The 14221-nt window shown below is 35.5% G+C and overlaps 1 protein-coding gene across 4 annotated transcripts in view; it reads right to left on the bottom strand.

Moving 5' to 3' along the window:
• Tmem232 (transmembrane protein 232) overlaps positions 1–14221 on the bottom strand; it is a 318408-nt gene that overhangs the window by 276554 nt on the left and 27633 nt on the right. The window lies entirely within an intron of this gene.

Below are 14221 nucleotides of genomic sequence, written 5' to 3'. Positions count from 1 at the left end.
GACTCTAAAATCTTTGCTTTTAGCAGTTTTTCCAAAATTCCTTAAGATGACCTATAAAATAAAAGTGTGTAATGCATGCATCTTTTTAATACAATAACAGTGCAATTTAAGCAGATTTCTCCACTCCCAACACAGGTAATATACAGGGTTTCAATTATAAATTAAAAGTATATTTTTTGAAATTAGATATTTTATCTCAGTTTCTTCACAAACTCTAAAAATACATTTATGCATTTATTTCTGAAGCAAAGTAAAGACTTGGAAGAAAAACTATATCTAATTCAATTTGCATGCTTAGAATAGATTTTATAAATAATTTTGTCATTTATTTTTCAATATGGATTGTGGTCTGTGATGCATCATCAAAAATATGAAGAGCTAATCATTTTCTGCTTTCTGTACAGATACTGAGTGACTTAATTGGTCTCCCAAAGCTCACATTAATAAATACTTAATAGGAAATAAATATAGCTACTTTAACAATTTCTTTCCCATCTCATATAGGGTTTGCTATACAAATTAACCCTAACTTAGTGATATAAACAATACATGATAACATGGAGAAAGAAACTTGAAAAATTAAGTACAGGCATTGGAAAAGATAAAACATACTTTAGCTTCACATATTTCAATTTCTTCAAAATATGAAAAGATTTTACAAAGATAAGCATAATCTGCTCTAGAAGTGGAAGTAAAGTCCTGTGGAACAGGCACGACTTAAAGTAAAACATTCTAATTTTACACTGAAGACTCCTGATTGCCTACATAGTCAATCCAAATTGACTATTTATTTTGGCTGCAACTTATTTGGTCAGCAAATAGTTAATGCACACATTTTTTTTTTCCAAATCCATAGATGATATTTTGTTAGACACAAGGAAAGCTAAGAAAAGAATTGGTCATGCCTCAGGAGATTCATACTCTGGGAGGCAAGTGGAACACATCCCAAGTTATGTAACCTAAAGGAGACATTCTAAGAAAAGAAAAGAAAATCATTCAGTTCAGGAATACAGATCATGGCTCCAAAACTCCCTAGTCCTGTACTCTGCTGACCCAACCTCTATGAGCTATAATTCCCCATCTATAAAAATGGCAACAAAATATTTCAGGATTTTGAAAAGCAGTAAACCAGACCACACAGCCTACTTCCTGGTGTATATTCAGCACTGGATAACTGCTAACTGTAAGATTTACTATTTTGCGGTAAAGATTCAGAAAAAAGATTTTCTTCTCTTTCAGAAATGGCACTTGAAGTATAACTTGAAATACAGACAGGAACTAGAGTGTGACAGAACAGTAGTTATGACTTAAAAATCCTTTTTCTGCTTCCTTGGGGACATGATAATGCAGAACCCAGAAATTAGGTAGAAGTCAACTTAAATCAAGCTAAAACTGATCAAATTAAATCAATACGGCTTGATGATTAATGGAATATGAGAGAAGAAATTGTGAAGGTGGACAGACAGATGAGCCCAAGGTTTACATCTTATGTAATTAGGCAGAGGAAAATGACATCAAGAAAATTAGATGGGAAGAATTTTGGCAGGTGATCTTTGCAATTTCCAACATAATGAGTACGATTTTGTCTGTGAGGCATCCAAATGGAGAAGTCTACAAACAAAACAGACATGTAAGGCAGGCATTTGGAAGCAGATAAGAGTTCAAAGTAAACATTTAAATTCACTGGCATATCAGTAATAGACAAAGCCATGAAATTTCAAGGGAAGTGTACTAAGAAAAAACGAGAGCTATTTGGACAGAGTTATGAGGCAAGAGGGAAAGAAGAAAGAGTAAATACAGTGATATTCAAGGATATTCAAGAAAGTACTACAATGAAATTTAAATATATGTACAATTTGATGGATGAATTGCCTCTCTGAAAATTGTTCATTAGTCAAAGTCCTTATTGAACTAGTGAGTATAAGGCTTATATTAAGTGCCATGACTCCACATTTCCTGGTGACCATTGATTGGGTCACAATAAACATCTGATTCAAGCTGGCCCAATTTAATCCTTTCTCCAAGGATTTTAAATAATTTGCTGAAATATTTATTTTTCTACGTTGGAAATCAAAGGTCATCTAGAGCCAAGAGGTAGTTTTTCCTGAGAAAAGCACTCCAAACCTGAGATAGCTACTTGTTCAACACAGTAACCCCCAATCAGTGTTTGTTGGATAATTTACTGATCAAAGTGAAATCCCCTACTCTTTTTTACAGTAGTGTGCAGATACCTCCAACTTAAACTGTTATAGCTCCACTATGTGTTAAAGAACACACAGTGAGTACTAAATAAAGAAAAAAAGGCCTGGATTAACATTCTATTCTCAAGTTTCATAAAAGAGCCTTAGACTCTTACATTATCTCTTTTTAATTGGACAGCAATTTCAAATAACGACTCATATAGTTTCTCCTAAAACCCAGAAGTCCCAGAAATGTGAAAGAAAGGGCACACTGGGACACAGCAGGCACTCAGGGATAGAGCTATTAATCTGAAGGACATAAACAAAGAGTTGATATGGATATGTACAGAAATTTATTCCATGAATACCTTTCTTGAGTTTATAATTCCTGACCACTGATCTTGGGCCTGGATTTTTGAAGTCAGGTACTAGGAATATCCTTTGTTATCCCTGATACCTGTGTGACTGATTACAGAATCCTCACATTGTAAGTATCCACAGACTTTATGAAAAGAAACCAAAAATACAGGTCTCATATTTGTTTCTAAAAATACCTATGGCTATAAATAGCCTTTTATTACCTTTACAATTCTTTAGATTTTAGATTTATGATTCAGTGTTAGTAAATGGAATACTGTTTTTGGCCTTGAAGGTTCAAGTCCTCCAACTTAGTAGTGACTAATAAAGGAAATTCTAAACAGATATGGAGAAGAGTAATTAGTTGATATACACACATGATTTTAAGGGAAATCCATTTAGAAGAAAATTGAAGACTGAAAATATTTACAGAATTAAAAACCTACTTCCTTTTCTAAATGTTTGCTCTTATGATTATAAATATTCTATTCTGCATTTGGTAACAGTCAATTGTCCTGAAGGACAACTAAACTACTGAAGTTTAATGTCATCTTTCCTAAATGTAATTAGTAATCCCAAAGAGGGTTAGTTGGTTGACAAGGTAACATGGCTAATTAAAGTGTTTAACTACCAAACAAATTGTCTGCCTTTTTTGCTTAAGAAAAGGTCTTAAAACACTTTATCTCTGAATTTTCTATTATCCAATGAAAGATAAAATTCAGTGACTAATAGATTCATCCTAAGACATTCGTATGATAAAAACTGACACAAAGACCCATGAAACAGAATAGAAAACTCAGAAATAAATCCATGTGCTTAGCACTAATTGATTTTTGACAAAAGTGTCAAGAATATACATTGGAGGAAAGACAGTTTTTTTTCAATAAATGGTGCGGGGCCCCTGTAGAAATCAGTATAGAGGATCCTCAAATACTAAAAATAGAACTACCAAGTGATCCTGCTATCCACTCCTGGGCATGTATCTGAAGGAATATAAGTCAATATACAGTAAAGATACCTGCACACCCATGTTTATTAGGAGCTATTCATAATAGCCAAACTATGGAATCAGCCTATGTGTCCATCAACAGATGAATAGATAAAGAAAATGTGGTATATTCATCCTTAAAGAGGACTGAAGTCAAGTCATTTGCAGGAAAATCATCATGTTACTCAAAATAAGTCAGACTGAGAAAGATAAACATTATAGGTTCTCTCTCATATATGGAAATTAGAACAAAAAAATTAAATTGTAAATGGAGGGACAATTTTGGAGTGAGAACTAGTGGGAAAGGGAGGAAAAAGGACAGTATGAGGAGAGGTGGATATGATAAAGTACTTCATAAGCATGCATGAAAATAAAATAACAAAACCCATTAATATTGTTTAAAAAGTGGGCAAGGGGTGATAAGAAAGGGAGGGTGAATTTGATCAAAGCACATTATATACATTTATGGAAATATCACAATGAAACCTCTTTGTGTAATTAATATACACTAATAAAATAATTTTTAAATGGTGCTAGGGATAATGGATATCTACATGCAGAATGAAACTACATGCCTATCTCTCTCCGAATACAAAAAATAAACTCAAAATGGATCACAGAACTAAGTGTAGTACCTTAAACTATGAAACTACAAGAAGAAAATATAGAGGAAACACTCCAAGAATGATACAGGCAAAATTTCAGGTAAGATCTCCAAAGCACAGGCAACAAAAGTCACATAGACAAATAGGTTATATCAAACTAAGGAGCTTCTGCACAGTGGAGAAAATGATGCAATGAAGATACTATCAGCAGAAAGGGAAAAACATTTGCAAACTATTCATTTGATAAATGCTTATGAATATGCAGAAAAACAGGAGCTCTTTTTACTATTGGTATGAGTATAAACTAACACAGCCACTGCAGAAAACAATGTGGAGTTTCCTCACCAAAAAATAAAAAACTAACTAAAAATGCAACTACCCTATGATCCAGCAATCCCACTACTGGGCAAATATCCAAAGGAAATGAAATTAGTATGTAGAAGAAATATTCTCACTCTGTGTTTAACACAGCATTATTCACAGTAACCAAGATAGGGAACCAAGGTGTCCACTGATGGATAAATGAATAAAGAAAATGTGGCCTATGTACACAGTGGAATATTATTCACTCACACACAGAAAAAACAATGTTATCTTGCATTTCCAAGTATGAAAGCACAGGACATTATGTTAGGTGAAATAACCAGGCACAGAAAGGCAAATACCACATGTTCTCATTTTGCACATGGTACTGACATCATTGATCTCATAGAAGGTGAGAGGAGAATAGTGATTGTTAGGGGCTAGAAAGGGGAGGGCAATGAGAATTAGAGAGAGGTTGAATAATGGTTGCCAGAAAACAGTTAGATTGGAGGAGTCAGTTCTACTGTTCTATAGCACAGTAGGTTGACTATAGTTATATATATCAAAATAACTAGGAGAGTTCAAGGGTTCCTCACACAAAGAAATGCTTATTGTCCTGATTTCAACACTACACATTGTACACATTTATGAAATAATCACTATATTCAGTACATATATATATACATATGTATCAAAAAATAAAGTGAAAAATGCATGCAACTTTGCATTGACTATAGGTTAATCTTCCCCTGATGCCACAAAGAAGATTTGATGAAATCAAGACACCCCTACCTAGGGAGGAGCTCACCAGAAATATAAGGGTAATGGTATCTCTCAGGAGGAAATGCAGTAATACACTGGCAACGCTTATTTTCTTTCTATAACATGGGTTTCCGTCAGAGAGCCTTAAGAGTTATCCACTTAAATTGGAGATACAGGTGGTAGAGAGTAGGGTCCAGTAGTCTGAATGACCAAGAAGGTATCAGTAATGTACGTGAGCATCTGTTTACTGTATGTTTGAATGTGGAAGCCCCCTCCCCCATGGTAACTAGAGCAGACAAACCAATCTCTACTAATCTAACTAGATCAAAACCCAAAATAACAGTGCCAGGCATGGTGACTCATGCTTGTAATCCCAGCTACTCAACAGACAGAGACAGGAGGATCATGAGTTCGAGGTCAGCTCAGGCAAAGTTAGTGAGACCCTATCTCAAAAACAAAGGGGCTATGTGTGTGGCTCAAGTGGTCCAGCTGCCTAGAAAGCACAAGGTCCTAGGGCAAATCCTCAGAACTGTCAAAAACAAAACAAAACTTTCATTTCAGCTACAGTCAGTCATCTAACAAGAGAATAAAGTTGACTTAATGACCAAAGCTGTGGAGCACTGGTTATAGCCTTTGTTACAGAAAACTAATCTAAAAACATACTCAAAGAAACATTTTGTCAAAGGCAAAGAAATCTGTCTAGCTTCTATAAAACAGGGCAAATCAGTATAAACTAATCAAAACAGACACACATTGGTTTTCACATAGTGAGCCAAGATAAGCAATCCAGGAATGATATGGAAGCCCTAAGGTATTGGGAGATCTGCCTTGTTTTTGATCTTGTTACTCTGTATCTTCTATTTTATATCCTGAGATGTCTTTTCTAGCTGCTAAATCACAGTCCCATTCCAACAAAAAGGAAGTGGCAGAGTGAACAACAAAAAGGAAGTGGCAGGGTGAACAACAAAAAGGAAGTGACAGAGTGAACAACAAAAAGACACACTACTCCTTGGGGGCAGGGCGGGGTGGGGGGAAATGCTGGGGATTAAACCCAGGGCCTTGTGTATGCTAAACAGCAGCTCCACACTGAGCTACATCCCCAGCATACATCTTTTAAAAGACAACATAATGCTAGTCATACACAATACTTCTGCTACCACAGAACTTACAGAGTTATACCCAGACTACATGTAACAGCAATGGAAGCTACAAATGTATTGTTTTATGGTTGGCTATGTTTCCAGCTAAAGTTTACCACCAATTTTGTAATATAATAACAGTAATTGCTGACTGGTGTTTTCTCAGATTATCATTTATACTACAAGGGGCTAATTTCCAATGATGTTCGTTTTAAGGAGAATGCTAGACCATAGAGGAACGACTCATTAGGCAGTCACTTTTTTATATGAGGGTCTAGGGGTAATAGGGAATATTTGGGATATGATGCGTAATAAAAGCTCAAGGGTTTGGTAAATGTATTTGAGATGCTGTGTGATAAGAAATGGATTTGTGATCAGGTCAATAGACAACAATATCTCAAATGTGAAGAATTATTAAAGGAGTAATTGTGGGAACACATGTTTCCTGAGACATGGAGAATTCAAAAGTAAATAGACATTTTAGGACATCTGGGCACTTGCTCTACTTTTTCCCCTAGATTAAGCTGTGGAATCACTGAAATTCAGTTCTATTTAGGAATAATAAAATCCTGATTTCTGAAAACATGAAAGCATACAGAACTTTGGAAGGCCTTCCTGATCAGTTCCTACATTAGGCATAAATGTTGTGTAGATTCTCAGAGTACCCTGATGCCTTCTTAATTTTTATTACCCCAAACTGAGCTTCCCTTCCCCTTCTACACTTGGAGTAGTCAAGAATGACTACTCCATAACAACCTGGAAATGTGAATGGTTAGCACCTATGGGTAAACCTTGACCAAGGAAAATGGTAAACAGGAGGGAGTGAAACAGATAAATATTCCTCCAAATTTCTTCATTCTGTGATCTATAGTTTCTCCTTGCAACCTGTCTGGATAAGTCCTGCACATTATGTAACCATATCTATATTGTCTCTTTGTTGCAAGTTGTGACTTAATGATCAGGATGGTAACTATCAATTTTTTTTTTGCCTAATTTAAACTTTTTCTTTACTTTCACTACTGCATTGACATTGGGTACCCCAAGTAGATTATCACCTTAATTCTTGTCTCAGATTGTACTTTCTAGAGACTTGGGCCAAGACTCTTGTAAGTACCATAAACCCAGGTGTAACAGGACAGTGGTTTCCAAGACCTTGCAAGACTTCCTACTTTGTACACAAAATCAGCAGCTGCTGATCTCTCCCTTGGGTCAATACATCCTAAAGGAAGCTACCTCACAATATATTGAATGTGTTTGTGCTCTGTATGCCCACTCAGCATCTAAAATTCTGTATTTCTGGCTAAGTCATCCATAACCAAACCAAAATGCTACAACTATAGATGTTGCAGGCTAAAATGAACAGACATAATTGCAAAGTCTTAATCATAACAATTTAATTTAAAGCCATAATAACTCAGCTAAAGGAAAGAGAAAGAGTATAAATCAAGTTAGGTATGGTACCTCATACCTGCAACCTCAGCTACTTGGGAATTAGAGATAAGGATAGTGGTTCAAAGCCACTATGGGAAAAAAGTTAGCAAGACACCCCATCTCAACTAATAAACTAGGTGTGGTGGCATGTGCGTGTCATTCCAGATGTGTGGGAGGCCATAGGTAGGAGGTCTGAGTCCAGCCCTGGGCAAAAATGCAGGGCCCTCCCTGAAAAATAACTAAAGCAAATAAGGACTGAGGATCTGGCTGTAGTTAGAAGAGTTCCTGTCTAAAAAGCATGAGGCCCTGAATTCAAACCCTAGTACTTCAAAAAAAAAAAAAAGTGTAGAAAATCGCCTACATATAAGAGTCTGCGAAAGTTCCTTCTTGCTGGTGCAGCACACATTTACAGCCTAACCCTAAAAGGAATATATTTGTAAAGAACACTTTGCTAAATATAAAAGTGTCAAAAATCATTTTTATTATTCAGGCATATTAAGATTTCAGGAAGCTTTAAAGACTAAATATATATACTCAAGAAGCTCTGTGAAAAAAAATATATAAAATTGCCTAATCACTGGCCTAAATTTTCCTGACTTTTACATTTCACTTAATTTTTTTCAACCAGCTAAAATAAATGTATACACTTGATTTAAGTCTTTTCCATCTCTGGGATGAAGTAGCAAAAGGAAAACAAAGTATATACAACAAAACAGTCTTAGTTATAAAAGAAAATAGTCACAAAGTGGTGTAGCCTGAATCAGTCTTTCATTGCAAAGTTTTGTGATTTTTCTCTTTGGTCCAGAAATGTGTAGGCTTCAGTACATCACACAAAGAATTAGTACAGTGTGCCCTACCCATGTCTCAAACAGAACCCACATTGAGTCTACAAGAGGCCAGGACATTGAATACTCATAGTACAGGTAGGAGAAACACAGATGATGCTCTTAATGCAAGGTAAGACCCTGCTTCATATCAAACATATGGTTACCCATGAAACCAGGGCCTGCAGAGAAGAGAGTAAACATGTTTTCTAAGTGAGTATGTGGCAGGAAGAAGGTAGAATTTTCAAAGTTTTGAAAACTGATAGTACAATCTCTCCAATTGACTAAACATTCAGGATAATGAATATAAAAACTAAACTCAATCCCCTTTTCCTGAACCCAGGGAACCATACAGAAGGTTACTTTGGTGTTCAATACAGGAAGAAAGTAAAAGAAAAAATGAATTAAAAAACCTTTTGCTGAAATTAGTTCTAATACAGATTTACCCCCAAGATAAAAAGAGTGTTGGCAAGAAAACCCAGGCAAAGGATCTAGTTTCAGTTGTTCCAAACTGATAGCATCAGAGGAGTAAATGTAATTCTCTGGGGGAATGACATAATTTCCTAGTCCTAAAAAAATATTTAAAAATATTTTCCCAAGGGCAGATGAGTAATGACAAGATGCAAGAAAAAAATGACATAAATGAAAGTAAGCCGAAACATGCTAAGACTGCAGTCGTGTGAATTATTAGAATAAATAATGAAAGTATCATGCTTATCTCACAAAGTGGTTAAAAGTGTCTGTAGGTTTGGAATTCCTAGTCAGAGGAATGAGAAAACAAGAAGAAATGAAAGGAATACAAATGGAAAAGGAAATAGTCAAACTATTCCTATTTGCAGATGACATGATCTTATATCTGAAAGACCTGAAAAGTTTCACCAAAAACTCCTAGTCACCATAAACAGCTTTAGCAAATTAGCAAGACATAAAATCAATTCACAAAAATCAGTAGACTTTCTATACACCAACAGTGAACATATTGAGAAAGAATACAGGAAAATAATTCTAATTACAATAGCCTCAAAAAAATAAAATAAAATACCTACAAATAAACTTAACAAAGGATGTGAAAGACCTCTACAAGGAAAACTATAAATCACTGAAGAAAGACATCTAAGAAGACTACAGAAGGTGGAAAGATCTCCCATGCTCATGGACTGGTAGAATTCCTATTGTGAAAATGACTATATTACCAAAAACAACCTACATATTCAATGCAATTTCCATCAAAATTTCAATGGCATTCATAACAGAGATTGAAAAATCTACCCCAAAGTTCGAAGGAAGCACACGAGAATAGTCAAGGCAATACTGAAGAAAAAGAGCAACACTGGAGGTATCACGACACCTGACTTCAAATTATACTAAAGTCATAGCAATAACAACAGCATGGTACTGGCTCAAAAACAGACATGAAGACCAGTGGAACAGAATAGAGGACTCGGACAGAAATCCACACAGCTACACCACCTCATTTTTGACAAAAGTACCAAAAACGTACAGTGAAGAAAAGACAGCCTCTTCAACAAATGTTGCTGGGAAAACTGGATATCTGCATGCAGAAAACCGAAACTAGATTCATGTCTTTCACCCTGTATAAGTATCAACTTAAAGTAGATCAAGGACCTAAATATACACCCTGAAACTTTGAAGCTTGTGTAGGAAAAGGCAGGGAATACGTTGGAATTAATAGGCATAGGCAATGACTTCCTAAATAGAACTCAAAACGCTCAGAAACTAAAAGAAGGGATTGACAAATGAGACAACATGAAATTAAAAGGCTTCTGCGCAACAAAAGAAATGGTTTCTAAATTGAAGAGGCTGTCCACAAAATAGGTAGAAGAAAAGCTTTGCCAGCTGACAAGGGATTGATAAACAGAATACATAGGAAGCTCAAAAAACTAAACTTCTAGAAAAAAAATCAATGACCCAATAAAGAAAGGGGCAAATAAACTGAACAGAGCTTTTTCAAAGGACGAAGTCCAAATGATTAAAAAACACATGAAGAAATACTCAATATCCCTTGACATAAAGGAAATGCAAATCAAAATTACATTAAGATTCCACCTTATTCCTATTAGAACAGCTACCATCAAGAGCACAATGACAAATGTTGGCAAGAATGTGAGGAAAAAGGAACTCTCAAACACTGCTGGTGGGAAAGTACGATAGTACAACCACTCCGGAAAATAGTATGGAGGATCCTCAAAAAACTGAAAATAGAACTGCTGAATGATCCAGTAATTTCACTCCTAGAAATGTACCCATAGCAATGTAAGTCAGGTTACAATAAAAGCAAGGCACCTGCAAACCCATATTTATTTCAGCACTATTCACAACAGCCAAGCTGTGGAAACAACCCAGATGCCCCACTACTAATGAATGGATTAAGAACATGTGGTACTTATATACAATGGAATTTTATTCAGCCACAAAGAAGAAGCAAATTTTGTTATTTTCAGGTAAAAATGGATGGAACTGGAGAACATCATCTTAAGTGAAGTTAGTCAGGCTCTGAAGGCCAAAAGCCTAATGTTTTCTCTCATATGTGAAATATAGACCAAATACAAATACAGCAATATTATGAAAAATAGATCACGCTAAGAGGAGGTCACATAGGAGAAAGGAAGGGTAAAAGAAGGACGTTAAGAAGGTGAATATGTTTATGTACTCTCTATACAAGAATAAATATAGAAATTGTAAACCTGTTGAAACCACCATAAGAAGGGCACTAAGAGGGGACTAAGATAGAAAGAAGAAAAACAGAAAAGATGAACCAATTCGGGTCACAATTCACATATACATGGAAATGTCACAAGGAAACTCCCAGTGTAGCTATCTTAAATAAACAAAAATGTCATTTTTTTTCCTTTTTAAAATCAAAGAACAGGAGAGCAGAACAGGTCCTGCCTGGGGTGGGGAGAGGGGGGTTGGTACCAGTGAGATGGGGAGGAAGTGGGGAAAGGATGTGGGAGGGTGAATCTAGTACAAATACTGTACACTCATGTATGTGATTGGAAAAATATACAGGTGTGTAATGGGAAAAATAACTTGTTGAAACTGTTCCAGGAACAGTTAAAGGAGAATGGTAGAGGGGATGAATTCAAGTATGATATGTTAGATATATTGTAAGAACTTTTGTAAATGCCACAATGTACTCCACCCAGCACAACAATAAAAAAGAGGGGTAAAAATTATCTGCAGGTAATCAAAACACGTGAGGGTAGGGCTGGGCATGGTGGTAGGAAGTCATCCTGGCAAAAAGCATCAGAGCCTATCTGGAAATAAACTAAAGTAACAGTTCTGGGGACATGTCTTCTGGGTAGAGCCCTGAGTCCAAACCCATGGACCACCAAGAAATTTAAAACATCATGGTGTTTCTTCTGGTTATAGCTAGAAAATAGAATCTTTGAAAAATCTATATGTGCATGCAATCAATAAAGGCATCCAAAATACTCAATATGTAGGAATCTAACAAACAATAGACATTACCCTGTGAAATAAAAATACTAATATTTTATTGGAAAAATATACATAACAAAATAAATAGGGAGCCATACCATGTTCATGAGTTAGAATCCTTATTATGATTAAAATGTCAATTTTTTGCAAATTGAGCTATGGATTCAAGAGACCTAATATAGCAAGTTTAAAAAAGAAACTATGACAAACTGATTCTAAAGTTAATATGAAAGATACAACTGAAAAAGAAAAGCTTTGGTAAATTACCATATTGAATATTAAAAGACATTGCTAAAGCACAGTGATTCAGGTAGTGTGGTATTGGTGTGGGAATAGGCAAATGGGCCAGAGAAACAGAACAGGGAGCAGAGAACCACTCACACTGTGTGTGCCACTTGGTGTGTACCCTAATTGTAGCAGAGAAACTCAGGAAAGGATATTCATGTCAATATATGGTGTTAATCAAGTGAATATGCATGTTTAAAAAGGAAATATTTTAATATTATTCACAAAATTTAAACGTATTAGAGATCAAGAGGAAAAACAGTAAGATTTTTAGAAAATAATGTGTGTGATCTTATATGTAAATGTTTCCTAGGCAAGATAAAAAATAACAAAAGTCCTTTACAAATAAAAGATTACAATATTTGACTTTATAAAAACTTTCAATCTAGTAAATAACTGATATTCAATAAATGTTCACCATATAAATCTATAACCTATGGCCCAACTCACATCTTTGTATTTCACTCACATCTTTGGATACATGCCAGGATGTCAGTTACAAGAATGTTTATCACAACATCATTCATAATAACTATACATTAGAAGCAATTGAAATGCACATCAAAAGAGAATGTGTAGGTTATATGCAATATATTCATGAAATAAACAAATGGACAATAAAAATGATATAGCTACACTCAACTTGAATGAATCTTAAAAACCATGACTATATCAATTTTTAAGACCTATATATTAAAATAACATGAAACAAAGTTAAAATACAACCATATACTGGGAAGAATTTATAATACATATGTAAGAATACCAACAAATCATTAAGAATAAGAAAATACAAGCGGCCTGGCATGGTGGTCATGCCTATAATCCCAGCTACTCCAGAAGTGGAGACCAGTAGGATTGCGGTTCAAGGCCAGCCTGGGCAAAAATTTAGCAAGACCTTATCTCAACAAACAAACAAGGCATGCTGACATAATCCCAGGTACCCAGGACACTTAGGTAGGAGGATCACGATTGGAAGGTGACATGTACAAAATGGTAAGGCCCTCTCTGAAAAAATAATTAAAACTAAAAGGCTGGGGGGGTGGCTCACTTGCAAGCACAAGACACCTGACCAGAAAATTTACAGAACTGATTCTAATAGCAATGAACATAAAAAGATTTTCTGGCTCATAGGATTTAAAAAATAGTTATCAGGAAGTTCCATTTTGACCTACTCTGCTGACACAAATTAAGGAACTTGACAATATCAAGTGATGGTGAAGATGGGGAAAATGTAAACAGACTTGTTGACTTTGGAGAGTGAGAGAAAGTGTCAAGGAGAAGAAGTAAAAAGTAGAAATTTGACTCTAAAGAACCACTTGCACAGGTACACAGGAGAGATATAAAATGACTACAGCATTGATTATATTGTCAAAAATTTGGAAAATAATATGAATAACAAGGTAAGGAAAATAAGGATAATTCACTATATTAGAACATTTTCAGACATTAAAATGAATGAAGAAAATATGCACTTATCAATTTAGATTTAATTTAAAATAGCTTAGAGGCATGTCTCAAGTGGTAGAGCACCTGCCTTGCAAGTGTGCACTACTAAGGCAGGCTCCCTACACTTGAGACATGTCCCCGACCCCTTTTATTCTGGTTGTTTTTAAATACAGTCTTGCTTTGGGCCCAGGCCAACCTGGATGGTGAGCCTCCTACTTGTGCTTCCCCAAGTAGTAGGAATGACAGGCATGGACCACCACACCCAGTCATTGTTGAAATGGGGTCTCTTGTAAACTTTTTGCTTGAACTGTTCTCAAAGTGCAATCCTCCCAATCTCTGCCTTCTGCATAGCTTTAGTTACAGGCATGAGCTACCATGCCTAACCTTCTGAACATTTTTATGTATTTCCCCTCCATTGAACCATTTCCTATTAATA

This window comes from Castor canadensis, chromosome 6 (assembly GCF_047511655.1).
Source record: "Castor canadensis chromosome 6, mCasCan1.hap1v2, whole genome shotgun sequence".
In the NCBI taxonomy this organism is placed as follows: domain Eukaryota; kingdom Metazoa; phylum Chordata; class Mammalia; order Rodentia; family Castoridae; genus Castor; species Castor canadensis.
Note: the sequence above shows the minus strand (reverse complement) of the source record. Positions and strands in the feature narration are given on the sequence as shown.